Genomic DNA, 19,867 nt, shown 5'->3' on the forward strand with positions numbered 1-19,867 from the left:
AAATAATTGAAAGTCGTTGAATGGTTTATTGTATATAATTTTATTTTTGAATAAAGTATATTTTGTTTAATAAAAAAAATTGGTGGATGACAGGCTGACTGGCCAACGCCTGCGCGCTGCTGAGAGACTGTACGATCAATTGTGGGACATATAAATGTTTTTCATTGCGTTAATATGCTTTCCTTGCTCGCTATTTTTGCATCTTGGCCCGAGAGGAACGCTGTTTCTTTCGGCTGTATCTATGTACGGTTGAATAATAATTAAACTTGATTTGATTTGCCTATAATGATAAGGTAATTGAGCTTTTCTTTCCTGGGCACACACGTACTTATTCATGTGACAATTATAGTGGATTCGAAGAAGACACGCTGTTGGGCAGTTCAACTGCGAACACGGAGGTTGCTCTGCAGTCCCAGTCTGGAAGCGCAGAGTCTGGCACAATGGGGACACTGGAAATCCGTTCAGTAATAATTGTGACTGCTGTTCTGTGACGCCGCTCACGGTTTTCCATCAGTTTTTGGCGGCGCCTGTCTTCAAAACGTGTAGGCTTCATAGCACAGGGCTCGCCAGCGGGTTCTGTCAGCAGCCACAGTTTATGTCACAGCAGCATAGGGTTTCCTTCACAGTATCTTTGTAGCGCTTGCGTCGACGACCTTGCGGTCTCTTTCCGGTCTCCAGTTCACCATAGAGCAGCTGGCGAGGCAAACGTTGGTCGTTCATCCATCGGGGACTCAATGCTGGTGGACTCCGCGCGATCCAGGACCTCTAGGTTGGAGACACGGTCTTGCCAAGGATGGAGCGGAGAGCGCGCATGTGAAACTTCTCCAGTTGTTTAATGCGTCGTCGTTACACATTTCATAAGTGAAAGGGAAAGTAAGTTGCAAACCTGAGCAACGTGCACAGCTAACAGGAGCCGAATATTTTCAGAAGAAAGGCACATTCTGATCTGTAGTGGCGACCTGAGTGAATATGGTAAGTCAAAGTTAAAATTTCTTCAAAATGTTCTTAATCTCATCTCTGGTCACCGGGCAGGTCCTCAGTTATTGATGCTTTGACACATCCGGCTCCCTCAGTCAGGAAATGGCTGAAGGCACCCAGTAGCATACTTGCAGAGCAAGGCAAGGTAACAATCAAATATAAAATGAAACTTACACGAAGCACATTTGAATTCAATTTCTCATCTTGATTTCGTTCCAAGGTATTGAACTGAATTGACTTTATTTCTTACATCCTTCACATACATGAGGAGTAAAAATCTTTACGATACGTCTCCGTCTAAATGTGCAATGTGCAATCATAGTAATTTATATAACTTGTAATACATAGAACAGTCAATGTAACAGAAATACACTCAAATCAATGTGAGTTAATCAGTCAGATGGCCTGGTGGAAGAGGCTGTCCCGGAGTCTGTTGGTCCTGGCTTTTATGCTGCGGTACCGTTTCCCGGATGGTAGCAGCTGGAACAGTTTGTGGTTGGGGTGACTCGGGTCCCCAATGATCCTTCGGGCCCTTTTTACACACCTGTCCTTGTAAATGTCCTGAATCATGGGAAGTTCACATCTACAGATGTGCTGGGCTGTCCGCACCACTCTCTGCAGAGTCCTGTGATTGAGGGAGTTACAGTTCCCGTACCAGGCAGTGATGCAGCCAGTCAGGATGCTCTCAAATGTGCCCCTGTAGAAAGTTCTTAGGATCTCCTCAACCAAACTTCCTCAACCATCTGAGGTGAAAGGAGCGCTGTTGTGCCTTTTTCACCACACAGCTGGTGTGTACATACCACGTGAGGTCTTCGGTGATGTGGATGCCGAGGAACTTGAAGCTGTTCACCCTCTCAACACCAGATCCATTGATGTCAATAGGGGTTAGCCTGTCTCCCTTCCTCCTGTAATCCACCACCAGCTTCTTTGTTTTTGCAACATTTGAGTGAGAAGTTGTTTTTTTGACACCACTGTGTCAGAGAGATTACTCCTTCTCTGTAGGCCACCTCGTTATTGTTTGAGATAAGGCCAATCAATGTAATGTCATCGGCAAATTTAATTAGCAGATTAGAGCTGTGGGTGGCAACACAGTCATGACTACACAGGGAGTAAAGGAGGGGACTTAGTACACAGTCCTGAGGGGCTCCTGTATTGAGAGTCAGAGGGGTGGAGGTGAGGGAGCCCACTCTTAGAATGTGCCGCGATCTGACAGGATCGTAAAATTTTGTGAAAGCTTACAAAAGGAAACTAAGAAGGTCATTAAGAGGGAAAAGATGAACTATGAAAGGAAGCTAGCAAATAACATCAAAAAGAATACTAAAAGCTTTTTCAAGTATATAAAGAGTAAAAGACAGGTGAAAGTAGATATAGGACCGATAGAAAACGATGCTGGAGAAATTGTAATGGGAGATAAGGAGATGGCAGAGAAACTGAACGAGTATTGTGCATCAGTCTTCACTGAGGAAGACATCAGCAATATACCAGACATTCAAGGGTGTCAGGGAAGAGAAATATACACAGTCACAATTATGACAGAGAAAGTACTCAGGAAGCTGAATAGTCTAAGGGTAGATAAATCTCCCGGACCAGATGGAATGCACCCTCGTGTTCTGAAGGAAGTAGCAGTGGAGATTGCGGAGGCATTAGCAATGATCTTTCAAAAGTCAATAGATTCTGGCCTGGTTCCAGAGGACTGGAAGATTGCAATTGTCACTCCGCTATTTAAGAAGGGGGCAAGGAAGCAAAAAGGAAGTTATAGACCTGTTAGCTTGACATCGGTGGTTGGGAAGTTATTGGAGTCGATTGTCAAGGATGAGGTTATGGAGTACTTGGAGGCATATGACAAGATAGGTAGAACTCCGCATGGTTTCCTTAAAGGAAAATCCTGCCTGATAAACCTAGTTCAATTTTTCAAGGAAATTACAAGTAGGCTAGACAAGGGAGATGCAGTGGATGTTGTGTATTTGGATTTTCAGAAGGCCTTTGACAAGGTGCCGCACATGAGGCTGCTAAACAAGATAAGCGCCCATGGAATTATGGGAAAGTTACAATATGTGGGTAGAGCATTGGCTGATTGGCAGGAAACAGAGAGTGGGAATAAAGGGATCCCATTCTGGTTGACTGCCGGTTACCAGTGGTGTTCCACAGGGGTCCGTGTTGGGGCCGCTTCTTTTTACATTGTATATCAACAATTTGGATTATGGAATAGATGCCTTTGTGGCTAAGTTTGCTGATGATACAAAGATAGGTGGAGGGGCCGGTAGTGCTGAGGAAACAGAGAGTCTGCAGAGAGACTTGGATAGATTGGGGGAATGGGCAAAGAAGTGGCAAATGAATTACAATGTTGGAAAGTGTACGGTCATGGACTTTGGTAGAAGAAATAAACGGGCAGACTGGGGAGAGAATTCAAAGTTCTGAGATGCAACGGGACTTGGGAGTTCTCGTGCAGGATACCCTTAAGGTTAACCTCCAGGCTGAGTCGGTGGTGAAGAAGGCGAATGCAATGTTGGCATTCATTTCTAGAGGAATAGAATATAGGAGCAGGGATGTGATGTTGAGGCTCTATAAGGCACTGGTAAGACCTCACTTGGAATACTGTGCGCAGTTTTGGGCTCCTTATTTAAGGAAGGATGTGTTGACGTTGGAGAGGGTTCAGAGAAGATTCACTAGAATGATTCCGGGAATGAGAGGGTTAACGTATGAGGAACGTTTGACCGCTCTTGGACTGTACTCCTTGGAGTTTAGAAGAATGAGGGGGGACCTCATAGAAACATTTCAAATGTTGAAAGGCATGGACAGTGTGGATGTGGCAAAGTTGTTTCCCATGGTGGGGGAGTCTAGTACGAGAGGACATGACTTGAGGATTGCAGGGCACCCATTCAGAACAGAGAAGCGAAAACATTTTTTAGCCAGAGGGTGGTTAATCTATGGAATTTGTTGCCACAGGCAGCAGTGGAGGCCAAGTCATTGGGTGTATTTAAGACAGAGATTGATAGGTATCTGAGCAGTCAGGGCATCAAAGGTTATGGTGAGAAGGCGGGGGAATGGGACTAAAGGAGAGATTGGATCAGCTCATGACAAAATGGCGGAGCAGACTCGATGGGCCGAATGGCCAATTTCTGCTCCTTTGTCTTATGGAAGTCCAGTATCCAGCTCACAAGGCAGGGTGAAGGCTGAGTTCTCTGAGCTTCCTGAGCCTGGATGGAACTATGGTGTTGAATGCTGAACTGTAGTCTAAGAACAGCATTCTCACATAAGCATCTTTCTTCTCCAGATGTGTAAGGACGACGTGTAGAGCTGTAACTTTTGGGTCATCAGTCGATTGATTGTGTCAGGAGACAAATTGTAGGGGGTCCAGTTTGGGTGATAGCAAGTTGCAGATGTAGTCCTTGATCAGCCTCATAGCATTTACTTATTATTGAGGTCCTGATATCTCAGGCCCCTTGTTGCTCACAGCTCCACCACAGTCTCTATTTCCTGACTTCTATTTTACCCTTTAAAAGGACAGGGATTCTCTTTCTTAAACCTACTTATCATGATCTGCACCCTCCTTTACATTGATCAGGCATTCCATAATTCCTGGGTGATCTCGTTCATGATGCTGAGAATTGGAGATCAGCCTGCAACTGAAATACTTTTTTCTATGGGGGCAGGTGGAAAAAGAGGATTAAAAAATAAATAGATATCAAATCAAAGGACAACTCTTGAAGAAGCAATGATGAGGCAATTAAGCCTCAGTCTCAACCTCAGTTTGTAGCCTTACCAAAGTTCAGTGGCCTGAAACATTCACTGTCTCCCTCTACCGAATGGCTGAACATTTCAAAAGTCAGTCACTTTATTTCATGTTCCCACAATCTGCAGAGATTTCCAGTTACAATGACTGAGGGGACAGAACTCGGACAAGTCTGTGGGACCAGCTGTAAACCTCTCAGCTAACCAAATAGTTCCAGAACAATTGCAACACTGGGAACTACACGACTATACAGGTGACTCCTCTGTTCCATTTCCAATAAGATATCTGTACCACCATTTTCCAGAACACAGGGGTAGAGGGAGTGCATAAACCTTGAGCACTGACTTGCACACTGCAACTTTATTTTCTTACCATGCCAATTCCATTAGAGAAAATTTCTTATTGCTGATCCCAGATTTTTTTGATAGCGACTTGAAAATTCTAAGCAAGGAATTTCTGTTAGCCAGAACAGAGGCATTGATCGTGTGGATAGTCAGAGGCTTTTTCCCAGGACTGAAATGGCTAGCATGAGAGAATGGTTTTAAGGTGCTTGGAAGTAGGTACAGAGGAGATGACAGGGGTAAGTTTTTTTACACAGGGAGTGATGAGTGTGTGGAATGGGCTGTCAGCTATGGGTAACCCTAGGTAATTTCTTAAGTAAGGACATGTTCGGTACAGCTTTGTGGGCTGAAGGGCCTGTATTGTGCTGTAGGTTTTCTATGTTCTAAAATGCTGTAAATCAGAAGATTGTTGGAATAGAAAGTAGCCCAACATTAACTTGACCACAAAGCACCAGGCAAATCTAATCTGGATAATTACCGTATAATTCAGTCTGCACTCAGCAAAGTTTTGGAAGTTGCTGATGGCAGAGTTAACACACGCTCAGGTTAGTTGTGCCAGAATTAGTTAGGATAGTAGAGATGCCAGGTATGATAGTTGAATGCTCCTCTTGCGGGATGGGGGAAGGCAGTAAGAACTTCAGTATCACTATCCATAACTCCACTAACCTTTGTGTCCTCACTAACCCACCCTTCCACTTCCTCATCCAAATCATTTATAAAAATCACAAAGAGCAAGGCTCCCAGAATAGATCCTGCAGAAATATTCTCCATCAACCTCCACCCTCTACCTACAGTGGACAACCCAATTCTGAATCCACATAGCCATGATTCTGTAGATCACATGTGTCTTGACTTTCTGAATGAGACTCCCATGGGGACCGTTGTCAAATGGCTTACTAAGATCCATGTACACTACATCCACTGCTCTGCCTTCATCAATTTGTTTTGTTACTTCCTCATAGAATTCAATCAGGCTCATGAGGCATGACCTGCCCCTCACAAAGCCATGCTGACTATTCCTAATCAGACAATACTGATTCAAATGCTCATAACATCTTAAGGATCACCTCCAAAAGTTTGCCCACCACTGATGTAAGAATCACTGGTCCATAATCCCCAGGATTATCCCTATTACCATTATCCATGAGAGATAGGAGCAGAATTAGGCCATTCAGCCCATCGAGTCTGCTTTGCCATTCCATTATGGCTAATCCTGGATCCTACTCAACCCCATATACCTGCCTTTTCACCATAACCTTTAATGCCCTGACCGATCAGAAAACTATCAAATTCCATCTTAAATATACGCACAGTCTTGGCCTCCACCAGACTGTGGCAGAGGATTTCACAGATTTACCACTCTCTGACTAAAAAAAATTCCTCCTTATCTCTGTTCTACAGTGTCACCCCTCAATTGTGAGGCTGTGCCCTCTAGTTCTGGAAACATCCTCTTACATCCACTCTATCTAGTCCTTTCAACATCTGGTAGTTTTTAATGAGGTCCCCCTGCATTCTTCTAAATTTCACTGAGTACTGGCGCAAAGCTGCCAAACGCTCCTCATAGTTAACCACTTCAGTTGCAGAATCATCCTTGGGAACCTCCTCTGCACTGTCTCCAATGACAAAAGATTCTTTCTGAGATATGAGGCCCAAAACTGTTGACAATACTCCAAGTGCAGCCTGACCAGTGTCTTATAAAGCCTCAGCATTATCTCCTTGCTTTTATATTCTATTCCCCTTGAAATAAATACCAACATTGCATTTGCCTTCTTTACCACAGACTCAACCTGTAAATTAACCTTCTGGGAGTCTTGCACAAGGACTCCCAAGTCTCTCTGCACCTCTGATGTTTGAACCTTCTCCCCATTTAGATAATAGTCTGCACTATTGTTCCTTTTACCAAAATGTGTTATCATACATTTCCCAACACTATATTCCATCTTTCACTTTTTTGCCCATTCTTCCAATTTATCCAAGTCCTACTGTTGCTTCCTCAGCACTACCTACCCCTCCACCTATCTTCAAACCAACTGCAAATTTTGCCAAAAAGCCATCAATTCCATTATCTAAGTCACTGACAAACAATGTGAAAAGTAGTGGCCCCAATACTGACCCCTGAGGAACACCACTACTCACTGGCAGCCAACCAGAAAATGCCCCTTTTATTCCCACTCACTGCCTCCTGCGTGTCAGCCATTCCTCCATCCATGCCAGTATATTTCCTGTAACACCATAAACAGCCTCATGTGGCACCTTATGCCTTCTGAAAATCCAAGAAATAACATCCACTGCCTCTCCTTTGTCCACCCTGCTTGTTACTTCCTCAAAGAACTCTAACAGATTTGTCAGGCAAGATTTCCCTTTACAGAACCCCTGGTGACTTTAACTTATTTTATCATGAGTCTCCAAGTACCTCGAAATCTCATCCTTCATATTAGACTCCTACACTTTCCCAACCACTGAGGTTAGGCTAACTGGCCTATAATTTCCTTTCTTTTGCCTTCCTCCCTATACCATACCAGAATCAAGTGATTCTTGAAAGATCATGACTAATGTATCCATTATATCTTCAGCAACCTCTCTCAGGACTCTGGGATGTAGTCCATCTGGTCCAGGTGACTTATCCATCTTTCAGTTTGCCTGGCACTTTTTCCTTTGCAATAGCAATGACACTTATGGACCTCCGGCACACTGCTAGTGTCTTCCATAGTGAAGTAGATGTAAAGTACCCATTAAGTTCATCTGCCATTTCTTTGACCCCATTACTACCTCATCATCATTTTCCAGTGGTCCAATATGAACTCTCAACTCCCTTTTATTCTTTATATAACTGAAAAAACTTTTGGTATCCTGCTTTATATGGTCTGCCACCATATTTCATCTTTTTCCTTATTATAGCTTTTTAGTTGCCTTTTTTGGATTTTAAAAGCTTCCAATTTTTCCAACTTCTCACTCACTTTTGCTACCTTATATGCCCTTTCCTTGGCATTTATGCAGTCCTTAACTTCCTTTGTCAGCCACGGTTGCCTACCCCTGTCATTTGAGAAATTCTTCCTCCATAGGACATATCTATCCTGCGCCTTGTGAACTATTCCTAGAAATAACATTCCTAGAATCCAAGAAATAACATTCACTGCCTATAGAATGATATCTATTCAATATACGTATACTGTGATTTAGTGGTCGCCAACCTTTTTAAGCCCAAGATGCCCTACCTCGGCTTAGTGAAGGGCAAGATCGATCTACTAATCGTTTAGACACACGCATGCGCACCCGGCTGAAAAGACTGTAAGTAAAACCCCGCAACCCGGAAACAACCTCTCTTTACAAACAGCTTTCCGTAGAGGGAGTATTGCTATATTACCATTATCTTAATTAATATTACTTATTTATATAAAGCTCATATTACAACACCTTTAATTCTATGTTTCATTATTTAATTTTATTTCAACACGAAAAATAAATGAATAAAAATTGTCTGTTGCTCTCAGTGTGATGACTGGGGCTGAATACTTTCTGCTAGTTCCCTGAAATTTGGCTCATAACTACAGACAGCCAGTCTGAGACAGTCTGTGAGGGGTCTGTCAGTAAGACAGCTCCTGTACTTAGATTTAATAATTTTCATCTGTTGCAGCACAGCAAACCTCCTGACAGACTGAATATTTGAATGGCCAGTTTCCTTTGTTAGACTGAATGTTGAACCTGCCACATTTTTCAGGTGTTTTGTGTTGGTAAACTGTTACTGAGACACGAGTATAGGTTTTAAAGGTACACAAGCTAATGACACCACTGTTTTTTGTTTCCCAGTTCTTTTACATTTGGGGAATGTTGGAATTTAAAGGGGGAGAAGTGTTGTAATGTGAGCATTATAAAGATAAGCTAATACCAATTAGGCTAATGGTAATATAGCAATAAAAGCTGTTTGTAAAGAGAGGTTGTTTCCGGGTTGTGGGGTTTTACTTCTGGTCTTTTCTGCCCAGTGTGCATTTTTCTTTTTTTTTGGGATCTACTGGGGAAGTCCCAAAGCTCGACTGGTTGGTGACCACGACTGTAATTGCTTACTTAGCGAGGTAGTGTTCATAGGTTCATTGTCCATTTAGACATCAGATGGCAGAGGGGAAGAAGCTGTTCCTGAATCATTAAGTGTGTGCCATCAGGCTCCTGTACCTCCTTCCTGATGGTAGCATGAGAAGAGGGCATGTCCTGGGTGATGGGGGACCTTAATGATAGATGCCACCTTTTTGGGGCATTGCTTTTTGAAGATGTCCCGGAAGCTGGGGAGGCTAGTGCCCATGATGGAGCTGGCTAAGTTTGCAACATTCTCTGATCTTATGCAGTGGCCCCTCCTCGCCAGGTGGTGATGCAAACAATGAGATTGTTTTCCACAGCACCTCTTTCGAAATTTGCCAGTGTCATTGGTGACATACCAATTCCCCTCAAACTCCTAATGAAGTATAGCCACTGTCATGCCTTCTTTGGAATTGCACGTGAAACAGAATTACCAGACGACACAGAGAACTGCAGAGAATTACTGAAGCAGAACACAAAATCATCCGGATCACAATAGATGTGTCTGGTGTAAAACTGAAAATGGAGCTGGATACAGGGTCAGCTTTGTCTATAATTTCAGAGGCTGACTACAAACAGACTGTTTTCAAAGTTACCATTAGAAAAGACCTCGGTGATGCTAAAGACCTACACAGGTGAAAAAGTGTCTCCCAAAGGCAAACTGAAGGTGAATGTGATGTATGGAAGCCAAACACAGCAGTTGGAGTTTTATGTATTGAAAAGTGGAGGGCCAGCACTTTTCAGATGTGAATGGTTGCGCAAAATCTAACTAGAGTAGCACACAATCAAAGCTCTCAATGTGTCACCAACAGGCAACTGCAGCCCAGTTGGTAGTTCTAACCAGAGACTGGCACAGCTGTTCAATGCTAATGTGTTTAAGAAGGGTGCTGGTCAACTCAAAGGCAGAAAGGCCAGAATTGAACTGAATGAAGCCCCATTCCTGACGAAGGGTCTCGGCCCGAAACGTTGGCTACTCTTTTCTCACGGATGCTGCCTGACCTGCTGAGTTCTTCCAGCGTTGTGTACGTATTCTTTGAACTGAATGAAGCAGCAACACCAAGATTTCATAAAGTGCATCCAGTGTCTTACACACTGTCCTAAAGGAGATGCCGAACTTCAGAGTTTGGAGGCATCTGGAATTCTCTCCAAGGTTGAATGGAGTGATTGGGCCATGCCCATTGTCCCAGTGATCAAGAAAAGGAGAACCGGAGCCGTTCGCATATGCAGGGACTTCAAAGTGAGCATGAACCCTGTGCTGCATACTGTGCAGTATCCCCTTCCACGAATAGAAGACATTTTTGCATCTATGGTAGATGGGGAGAGGTGTTCAAAGATTGACTTGTCACAAGTCTATCTGCAAATGGAGATTGAGGAGTCAAGTAGAAGTTCCTCAAAATCAATACTCACAAAGGACTGTTCCAGTACAATTGTCTCGACTTTGGTGTCGCATCAGCTCCAGCAATCTGGTAAAGAGCAATGGACCAAGTGCTCCTAGATAATCCTAGGAACACAATGTAACCTTGATACCACGGTGACTGGTAAGAATGGACAAAGAACACCTCCAGAACCTCGGTGAAATGCTTACCAGGTGGAGTGAATATTGGTTGATCTCTCTCTCTCTCTCTCTCTCTCTCTCTCTCTCTCTCTCTCTCTCTCTCTCTCTCTCTCTCTCTCTCTCTCTCTCTCTCTCTCTCTCTCTCTCTCTCTCTCTCTCTCTCTCTTCTCTCTCTCCTCCTCCCCCCCCCCCCACCCCCCCCCCCCCCCCCCCCCCCCCCCCCCCCCCCCCCCCCCCAGGGTGGATCAAGAAACTGCAGAATTGGTGTCTTCTTGTCAAATATGCCTTAAATACCAAACTAGCAACCCTAAGGAGCCACTGCATCCACATCCTAGTCCTCAGAGTCCTTATCAGAAGATAGGCATTGATCTTTTTGTAACTGACACAGATTACTACTCATTGTATCCTGAAGTGTGTGGTTTGAGCAGAACAACAGTAGAGAATGTAATTACATGCATGAAATCAGTTTTTCAGACATGCTGTACCTGATGAAGTTTTCACAGACAATGGTCCACAATTCAATGGTGAATGAGTGAGTCATTTTGTTCATGAATGGGGCTTTATTCATACAACATCTCGTCCATTTCCCCAGTCCAATGGATTAGTTGAGAAGTCAGTAGGAATTATCAAGAAACTGATGCGCAAAGCAAAAGATAGTGGAGGGTGATTTTTATAAAGCTTTGTTAGCCTATCACAGTACTCCACTTGAATGTGGATTTTCACCTGCTCAGCTCTTTATGGGATGCCATTTGAGATCCAATCTGCCAATAGATGAGAACCTTCTAAGAACAGAGGGAGGTGAACAAATGAAAAGATTGAAAGATGAACACAAAGCAAAGCAGAAAACATACTTTGACAGATGTTCTCGTCCATTACCTGAACTGCACCAAGGAGATGAAGTGAGCATACAAGACAAAATGAACACATGGACACAGAAAGCTACAGTACTTGAAGAAGTACAACCCAGATCATACATGGTCCAAACAGAAGAAGAAGCAGTGTTAAGAAGAAATCACAAAGACCTCAAGGAAGAGCCAACTTTAGAGTTTCAGTTAACTGATGCAGACCAGACAAAACATGGAAATAACAATGAAACACAAGAACTGTGTGAACCACTGAGAAGGTCTATTGGTGTTCGTAAACCCCCAGAGAGACTGATAGAGACATGTTAAATTATGCATTTGCTCTGGTCAATGTTGCTAATTGTTTTTCTTTTAAGGAAAGGAAGATGTGGTGATATGATGTGTAAGAACGTGATTGGAGAGAGTCTGAGCATGCGCAGGAATGATAGAAAGATTGAGAAAACATGGCATTGTAAGACACGTCTGGTTGTTATTAAATAAAAGTTCTATTCTTCCAGAAGGTGTTTCTTTATTAGTAACCAACGCTACGTGTAAAGAACACAACATCGTCCTAACTGACACCCTGTGAAAAGCAACAGCAAGGCTCCGGTACCCTGCAGAGAAGAGTGAATATCGCAGATATTACGTACCCGTGACACGTGACAGTGGTGTACTTGTCACGTGAGTGGGGTTGAAGCTATACTGGACTTAAGGTAGTGGCCTTGTGGTGGTGGAGTGACGTCATTTTCCTGCCAGTAGAGGACATGTGACAGGTTTTTTTAATAGGGTATAAAAGGAGGACCCCTCCCTGTGAGGAGGGGCAGTTCATGGCTGGATTTGCTTTATGTCACTGTGTGGTTCAATGTTATGACGCAGTTTAGTTGAAAGATGGAGTTTTATTTAATGCCTAAAGTTTAAAAGGTCATTGCCGGCAGTTTCTTTATAGTACTGCCAGTTAAAAATCAGTGGAGAGTGAAGATCGGAGTTCGGGAGTGAAAAGATCGAGGAAAATCGATCTCGACGGTTGAAACAGGTTTGACCTTGTTTGATCCTCATTCGGAAGGAATTTGTTGACTGTGCTCGTGTTAATCCCTGTGAAATATAGCAGAAAGGATTGAAAGGTCAGTGCCTTTAAGCCGTTTCATTTCCATCTTCGTAAATTCTCCGTGGGAAAAGTATAGTTTGACTGGGAATCGCAGTGACACGACGTGAAAGAGAATTTAAATCGTCTACAAAGTCTCTCCTTTAATGGACTGTAAGCATTTTGAACTTTTACAGTACTACTTTGAAGAACTGTTTTTGCAACATTGCTTTAAGAACTATTTAAGCTTCATTGCTTTAAGAACTGTTTAAGCTGCCGCACAGCAGCTGACTTCCGGTTACGTTAGTGATTTATTTACTTTTGGGGGTTTGTTTTTCAGTGTTTAATAAATGTTTTATTTGTTATAAAAACCCCTGCCTCACTCATATATTTATTGTTGTCTGAATCCGTAACACAGAGAGCGAGTGAAATCAGCCCAAAGCTGCTCTTAAGTTCTTCAAATCAGTTTGGCACCCAGAGTGATCCAACTTCTCACCCGGACCAGTTGTATGAACATTGAAATTGAATCTCCTCTGCCCAAGCCCCTAATTACCCTTACCATGCCTAGAACAATCCAATCGTATTCCCAGGCCAGCTGTATGGGCATTGGAATTCCATGTGCATTGATTCATCCCTGAACTCGCCTCACCATCACTCACCCCTTCAATGTTTGTGGCAATAATTTAACACAATTTAACTCAGAAAGGGTTTTTCATAGGATTTATTCCTGAAACCTTTCCCATTGTGTACAGCCGCAAGATGTGAAGGTTTGAGATCAGATTGTTCCCCCTCCCAGATGAGCTGCCCATGAAGGCTAAAAAATCCCTTCTCCCTGAAGTGAATGTTCTTATGGCACCAATTATCCACCGTTGTCCCTTCTCCTGTCAGTAGAAACATTTCCGTTGGCTTAGTAGCTAAGCCACACATGAAGGCCAGGGTCTGGACTGGGATGTCAGAGGCTATTTGAGATGTACACCATTGGGAGCATTTAAAAGGTAGTGGGAGCATATCGCTCCCAGCTATAACAACTTAAAGATCTGGAGTGGTAATTATCATAGTTTATCTGGACCATATGCAATAATGGCGACACTGCAGCAGGGATTCACCAGGAAAACAGGGAGGCTATGAGAATTATGAGAACGACCTGCAGATTCCATTTGAACTCATGAAGATCCAAATGATTAATTAAGTGATTAAGTTGTTGGAGTTGTTATTTTATGCCCTAATGACCAAAATCCATAGAACTATAAACAAAACGACTTTCTAACATCTGTCCCTATTTCTAATGTGACCTCTGCCTTATTTCCAGTCTTCCCCCGATCCAAAACCTGGAGATTTGATTGAAATATCAGGTAACATCTACTCACACTGGGCCATCTGCATCAACAAAAAAGAAGTCATACATTTGACTACAGGTAGAAGCCACTGATATTTTTTCTCACATTTAAAATGTGTTGTATTGTAGACATTCAGTAGACTGCAAAGATAGACTGTTGTAGACTGTTTACATTCAGTTTCACCCATACCAACATGATCAGCTGAGCTGCTTCTGAAAAAACGCTGTTGGATCTAGCAGATCGGCCAACTACTAGGCTTGAATTACTCAGGTCAGATACAGACAAGCTTGTTCTATTGTGGCAAAGAACATCTCACAAATATCATTATTCTGAAATTATCTCTAGTTCAGCAGATGATCAGGATCATCACTGTGTCAACTTCCAAGCACTTTGATAGAACTATTCCTGCACAAAAACAGTTCATGAGACAGCTCACAAAATGGAGGTTACAGAGCACTTCACCAAATGACAGCCTCCATTCCTTCAAGCACATGGCAAGAACGAAAACATCTGATTTGTTTTCTTCCACTGTCCTTGACCTATTCGAGTTCAATACTTCCTTCCATATTTTAATTCCTTCATGGCCAATATTTCCCTCCTTTTGATCCACAGGAAATTCTAGGGATCACATTACTATTTATATGTCCGTGTGAATACAGTACAAAAGGAACACAAGCATCAAAAAGTACTGATAAAGATACTGACAAACTATCACAGGCTGTGAAACGTAGATAAAAAACTAAAATCAAAACACTGGCATATTTAAAATATCAGTGCAAAAGCATATAAAAGAAGCATGACCTACACAACATGATGGATGAAGCTCTGCTTCATTGGGCAACTTTACAGATGGGACTTCATCCAGGCTAAAGTGGTGCAGATTTCCTGTGTGTCCAAAGACTGTTAGTTATCTTAAAAACTGCTGGCTTGTGGATGTCAAGGACTTTGGGTGGTTATCCTGATCCCCCAGTAAGTTCCCCACAATGACTCTGTCAAGCACATGCACCACCACATCTGATTTTACTCAACTACTGATTGAATTCCCAAACCTCACCGAGCCCACATTCTCTGCTACAGTCACAGAACATGGGGTCAAGTTCCACATTTCTACAACTGGCCTGCCAGTCCATGCATGCACCCATAGACTAGACCCAGAAAAGCCGGCAACCACAAAGGCTTGAGTTTGCCAACATGGTAACATTTGGCATTGTATGCATGGGCTTCACCCCTCCATACGGTCTCTAGGCTCTATGGTAGTTTTCACATGGCAATTCCCAATACTTTAATGAGGCCACTACCTCCGATCTGTACCTGGTCACACACACCCCCAGGACATTTTGGCACATTTAGTTGGATAATAAATATTTTCCAAAGTCGATTTAGTTAGGGACTACCATCCAGTACCTGAGTGCTCAAAGGACATTCCCAAAACACCTGTGATAATCCCATTTGGCCTCCGAGTTTCTGCGCTTTCCAGAAACCCAAAGGAATCCATTTAAAAAAATAAAAGACCAACACCCAATGCGCAAGAGAAAGGGAAAAAAAACACAAATCATGAAAACAACTGAAGCAAACAACATGAGTTGTGTTTCAGTTAGGAGCTGCTTTTAATACTTTCTTGTAAGATTCCACAAACTAAACAATCTCCAGTGCATCCATTAAGCCTATTACTGATCTGACAATGCTCTGTCAGTCATTTCAATTCAGCTACATACTCTGAAATTGACGCCACTTCTTTTTGGTTCAGCCTATAAAACCTAAAGTGTTCTGCAATCAAATGTTCCTGTATTACTTTCATGGTATCAGCAAAGCTCATTTCAGCTGGTTTGGGTGGAACAGTCACAGTTCTAAATCCTGTATGCCTTTCCATCCAATGCAATCAGCAAAACTGGTATTCACCTTTCATTGGCTATTTGATTCAAAATACTGTTCAATTCTTTCAGTATATAATATTCAATTATCTGTTGTGCAATCAAACATGCCTGTTTATCCAATGCAGCCCGCCAATTCTGTTTTTTTAAAATTTATTATTATTATCAGTACTCACTGCTTTTTAAACTTGTGAATTTGTATTTTCTGCTCTTTTTTTTTAACTTGAACATCTCTCTCTTATTCCAAAAGAAACAAAACATGGTTCTTTTTTTTAAAACTCAGTATATCACTGCGCTTCAACAGGTAGGTAGTCATAAATAAGAAAAGATCTGCAGATGCTGGAAATCCATGCAAAACATAAAAATGCTGGAGGAACTCAGCAGGCCAGGTAGTATCTATGGAAAAGAGTACAAGCAACGTTTCAGGCTGAGACCCTTCAGCAGAACTGGAGAAAAAAAGCTGAGGAGTAGATTTAAAAGGGGGGGGGAGGGGAGATAGAGACACAAGGTGATAGGTGAAACCTGAAGGAGTAGGGATGAAGAAAAGAGCTGAGAAGCTGCTTGGTGAAAGAGATACAGGACTGGAGAAGGAGGAGTCAGATAAAAGAAGACAGAAGGCTATGGAAGAAAGAAAAGGGCGGAAGAGCACCAAACGGAAGTTATGAGTGGACAAGGAGATAAGGTGAGAGAGGGAAAAGGGGATGGGGAAGGGTGAAGGGGGGAGGGGGCCATTACCAAATGTTTGAGAAATCGATGTTCATGCCATCAGGTTGGAGACTACCCAAATGGAATACAGGGTGTTGTTCCTCCAACCCAACTGTGGCATCATCACAACAGTGGAGGAGACCATGGATAGACATATCAGAATGGGAAGTGGAATTAAATTGGGTGGCCACTGGGAGATCCTGTTTTCTGTTGAACAGAGCATAGTTGCTCGGCAAAGCTGACTCCCAATCTACATCAGGTGTCACTGGTATGCAGGAGGCCACACTGGGAGCACCAGTCACAGTATATGAACCCAACAGACACAGGTGAAGTGTTGCCTCACCTGAAAGGACTGTTTGGGGCCCTGAATGGTAGTGAGGGAGGAGATATAGGGGTTCGTGTAGCACTTGTTCTGCTTGCAAAGGCTAAGTGCCAAGAGGGAGATCAGTGGGGAGGGATGAATGGACAAGGGAGTCACATAGGGAGCAATCCCTGAGGAAAGCAGGAAGTGGGGGGTGGGGAGATATGCTTGGTATGGGATCCTGTTGAAGGTGACGGTAGTTTCAGAGAATTATGTGCTAGCCACGGAGACTGGTGGGGTTATAGGAGAGGACAAGAGGAACCCTATCCCTGGTTGGGTGCCGGGAGGTTGGGTTGAGAGCGGAAGTGTGTGAAATGGAAGAGATGCCGTTGACGATAGTGTTGATGGTGGAGAAAGGGAAACCCCTTTCACTGAAGAAGAAGGGCATCTTCTTCATTCTGGAATGAAAAGCCACATCCTGCGATGAGGTGGGTAGTCATGTCAGGTTTGTTTTAAAACTTACTCATTACCACTGTTTTGTTTTGTAACTCCAACACATAAAAGTAATTGAAAGAAAAACACGGAGCTGAAGATAACTCGTGTACATTTCGTTCTTACTTCAGTGAGGCGCTCAGTTATGACTTGGTAGCATCATGACATATCCTATTCACGTACTTTTACATACAATTCATTATGAATTGTATAAATAAACAAAGAATTCTTAATCAAACAATATATTTACAATATTAGTGAAACATGGAAATCACAATAGGGCCCACAGTGAGGAATAGAAGAGGGAAGGGGTTGGGGAAAAATTAACAGAACTTAAAAGAAATCATTGTTCATGCCACCAAGACAGAATACAAGGTGTTGCTCCTCCATCTTGAGAGTGGCCTCATTGTGGCCGTAGACGAGGATATGGACCGACATATTGGAATGGGATTGGGGATTGGAATTAAGAGATTGGCCACTGGGGGTTACTACAGTTTCAGCATCTGCAGTCTCTTGTGTTTCCATTCAACCCATTCTAGGCATGCTATCCAACTCCATAAAAGATTTCAATTTCTATTCTAGATGGAAAGTGTTCAGGTGTGAGTTCTGGATTGTCTAGTTCTACAGAAGTTGCTGAGATCAAGAGGGAATCTCTTGCAACTGTCGTTAAAGATTATGGCTACTCTATCAACAACAGTGCAGACAAAATATGGGAACCTTTGCCCATTGACCGGATTAAGAAAACAGCTAAAGCAATGGTTGGACGGAGAGTGCGTTACAATTTAACAGAAGCAAACTGTGAACACTTTGTTCACTTACTTCGGTATGGAAAAAAGAAATCCGGCCAGGTCAGTACAAATCATAATCATAAATCAGTTGTTCTTTGTAGTATTCACTGAGTGACATGGACTTCCAATCAGCAATTAACCCTCCAAATGCAAGGGACATGATGATACATGATCTTTATCAGTTGTCTTATACACACACTCAGTGGAACTGAGGAGGCTGAGGGGTGACCAAATAGAGGGATATACACTCAGTGGCCACTTTGTTAGATACCTTCTGGCCTAATAAAGTGGCCACTGAATGTACTCTACATTTGTGATCTTCTGCTGCTGTAGCTCATCAACTTCAAGGTTTGACGTGTTGTGTGTTCAGAGATGCTCTTCTGCACACCACTGTTGTAACAGGTGGTTATTAGTAGTAACAACAGCAACTGAACCTCTTGACCGTGTCTGCATGTTTTTATACATTGAGTTGTTGCCGCGTGATTGGCTGATTAGATATTTGCATTAACGAGCTTATGTACAAGTGTACCTAATAAAGTGGCCACTGGGTGTGCTTGGCAATAAGCTATTTGACTCATTCTGGGATAGGGAGTGGGGCAAAGGTTAGGCTGAACTAATCATGGAATCTATGGATACAGACTGAGTCACGTGTCAAAGAGCCGGGACTTGGGGGGGGGGGGGGGGGGGAGGAAGCACCAGGGGAGTAATTCATTTGTATTCCATGGATTAGTTTGGTCTAACCTCCCCAATTCCCACCCCAAAGGAATGAGTCAAATATCTTACTGCCAAATACACTCAGTGGCCACTTTATTAGGTCACCAGATTGCTTCAAGCTGGCAGGAAGGTGACAGTAACTCAAATAACCACACGTTACAACAGTGGTGTGCAGAAGAGCATCTCTGAATGCAGAACATGCCAAACCTTGTAGTGGATGGGCTACAGCAGCAGAAGATCATGAACACTCGGGTTACCTAATAAAGTGGCCACTGAGTGTAAGTTGGATTAAGGGTCCATAGAACCACAGAACACTACAGCACAGAAAATGGGCCATTCAGCCCTTCTAGTCTGTGCCGAAACTTTATTGCGCAGGCCTCATTGACCTGCACCCAGTCCATAACCCTCCAGACCTCTCCCATCCATGTACCTATCTAATTTATTCTTAAAACTTAAGAGTGAGCTCACATTTACCACACTAGATGGCAGCTCATTCCACACTTCCACCACTCTCTGAATGAAGGAGCTCCCTCTAATGTTCCTCCTAAATCTTTCCCCTTTCACCCTAAAGTCATTTGAAAGATTTTTTTTAACTACAGAATCCTTTACGATAACTTGTCAAAATCTTTTTTCACAGGTTTCCACTATGGTTTCCAACATTCCTGGTGGTAAAGTAATGCGCAGCATTTTCAAAGGTCATTATGCACGAAAAAAGAAACTCATGAAAACAATGGAAGATGAGTATCAGAAAGCATTGGTTAGTACATTTATACATTTTTAATTCTAAGACTTCAAAGTTGTTTAATGCCATTTCCAGTGAACAAATGTAAAGGGGAATTAAATAATTGTTACTCTGCATTCAATGCAGGATTAAAAACCACAATAAGATAAGGAACACAATAATTTAAAAAACACAATAAATATAAACGCATAAGAGATTGATTGTATGTACTAAAGAGACGTTAGGCACAAGAATATCTGTACATAAGGTCATTGCCAGGAAATGATAAAGTAGTGGTGCTAGGGGATGTGGAGGGTTGTGTTAGTGGGTGGAGGTGTTG

The 19,867-nt window shown here is 42.7% G+C and overlaps 1 protein-coding gene across 1 annotated transcript in view; it reads left to right on the forward strand.

Annotated features, from left to right (window-relative positions):
- The first annotated feature begins 801 nt into the window (after positions 1–801).
- rnaseh2c (ribonuclease H2, subunit C) overlaps positions 802–19,867 on the forward strand; it is a 201,276-nt gene continuing 182,210 nt past the window's right edge. The window contains exon 1 of the mRNA XM_073031437.1: positions 802–806. The gene's annotated coding sequence lies outside the window, so the exon portion shown is untranslated. The remainder of the gene's footprint in view (positions 807–19,867) is intronic.

Source organism: Hemitrygon akajei, chromosome 28 (assembly GCF_048418815.1).
Source record: "Hemitrygon akajei chromosome 28, sHemAka1.3, whole genome shotgun sequence".
NCBI classification, from domain to species: Eukaryota; Metazoa; Chordata; class Chondrichthyes; order Myliobatiformes; family Dasyatidae; genus Hemitrygon; species Hemitrygon akajei.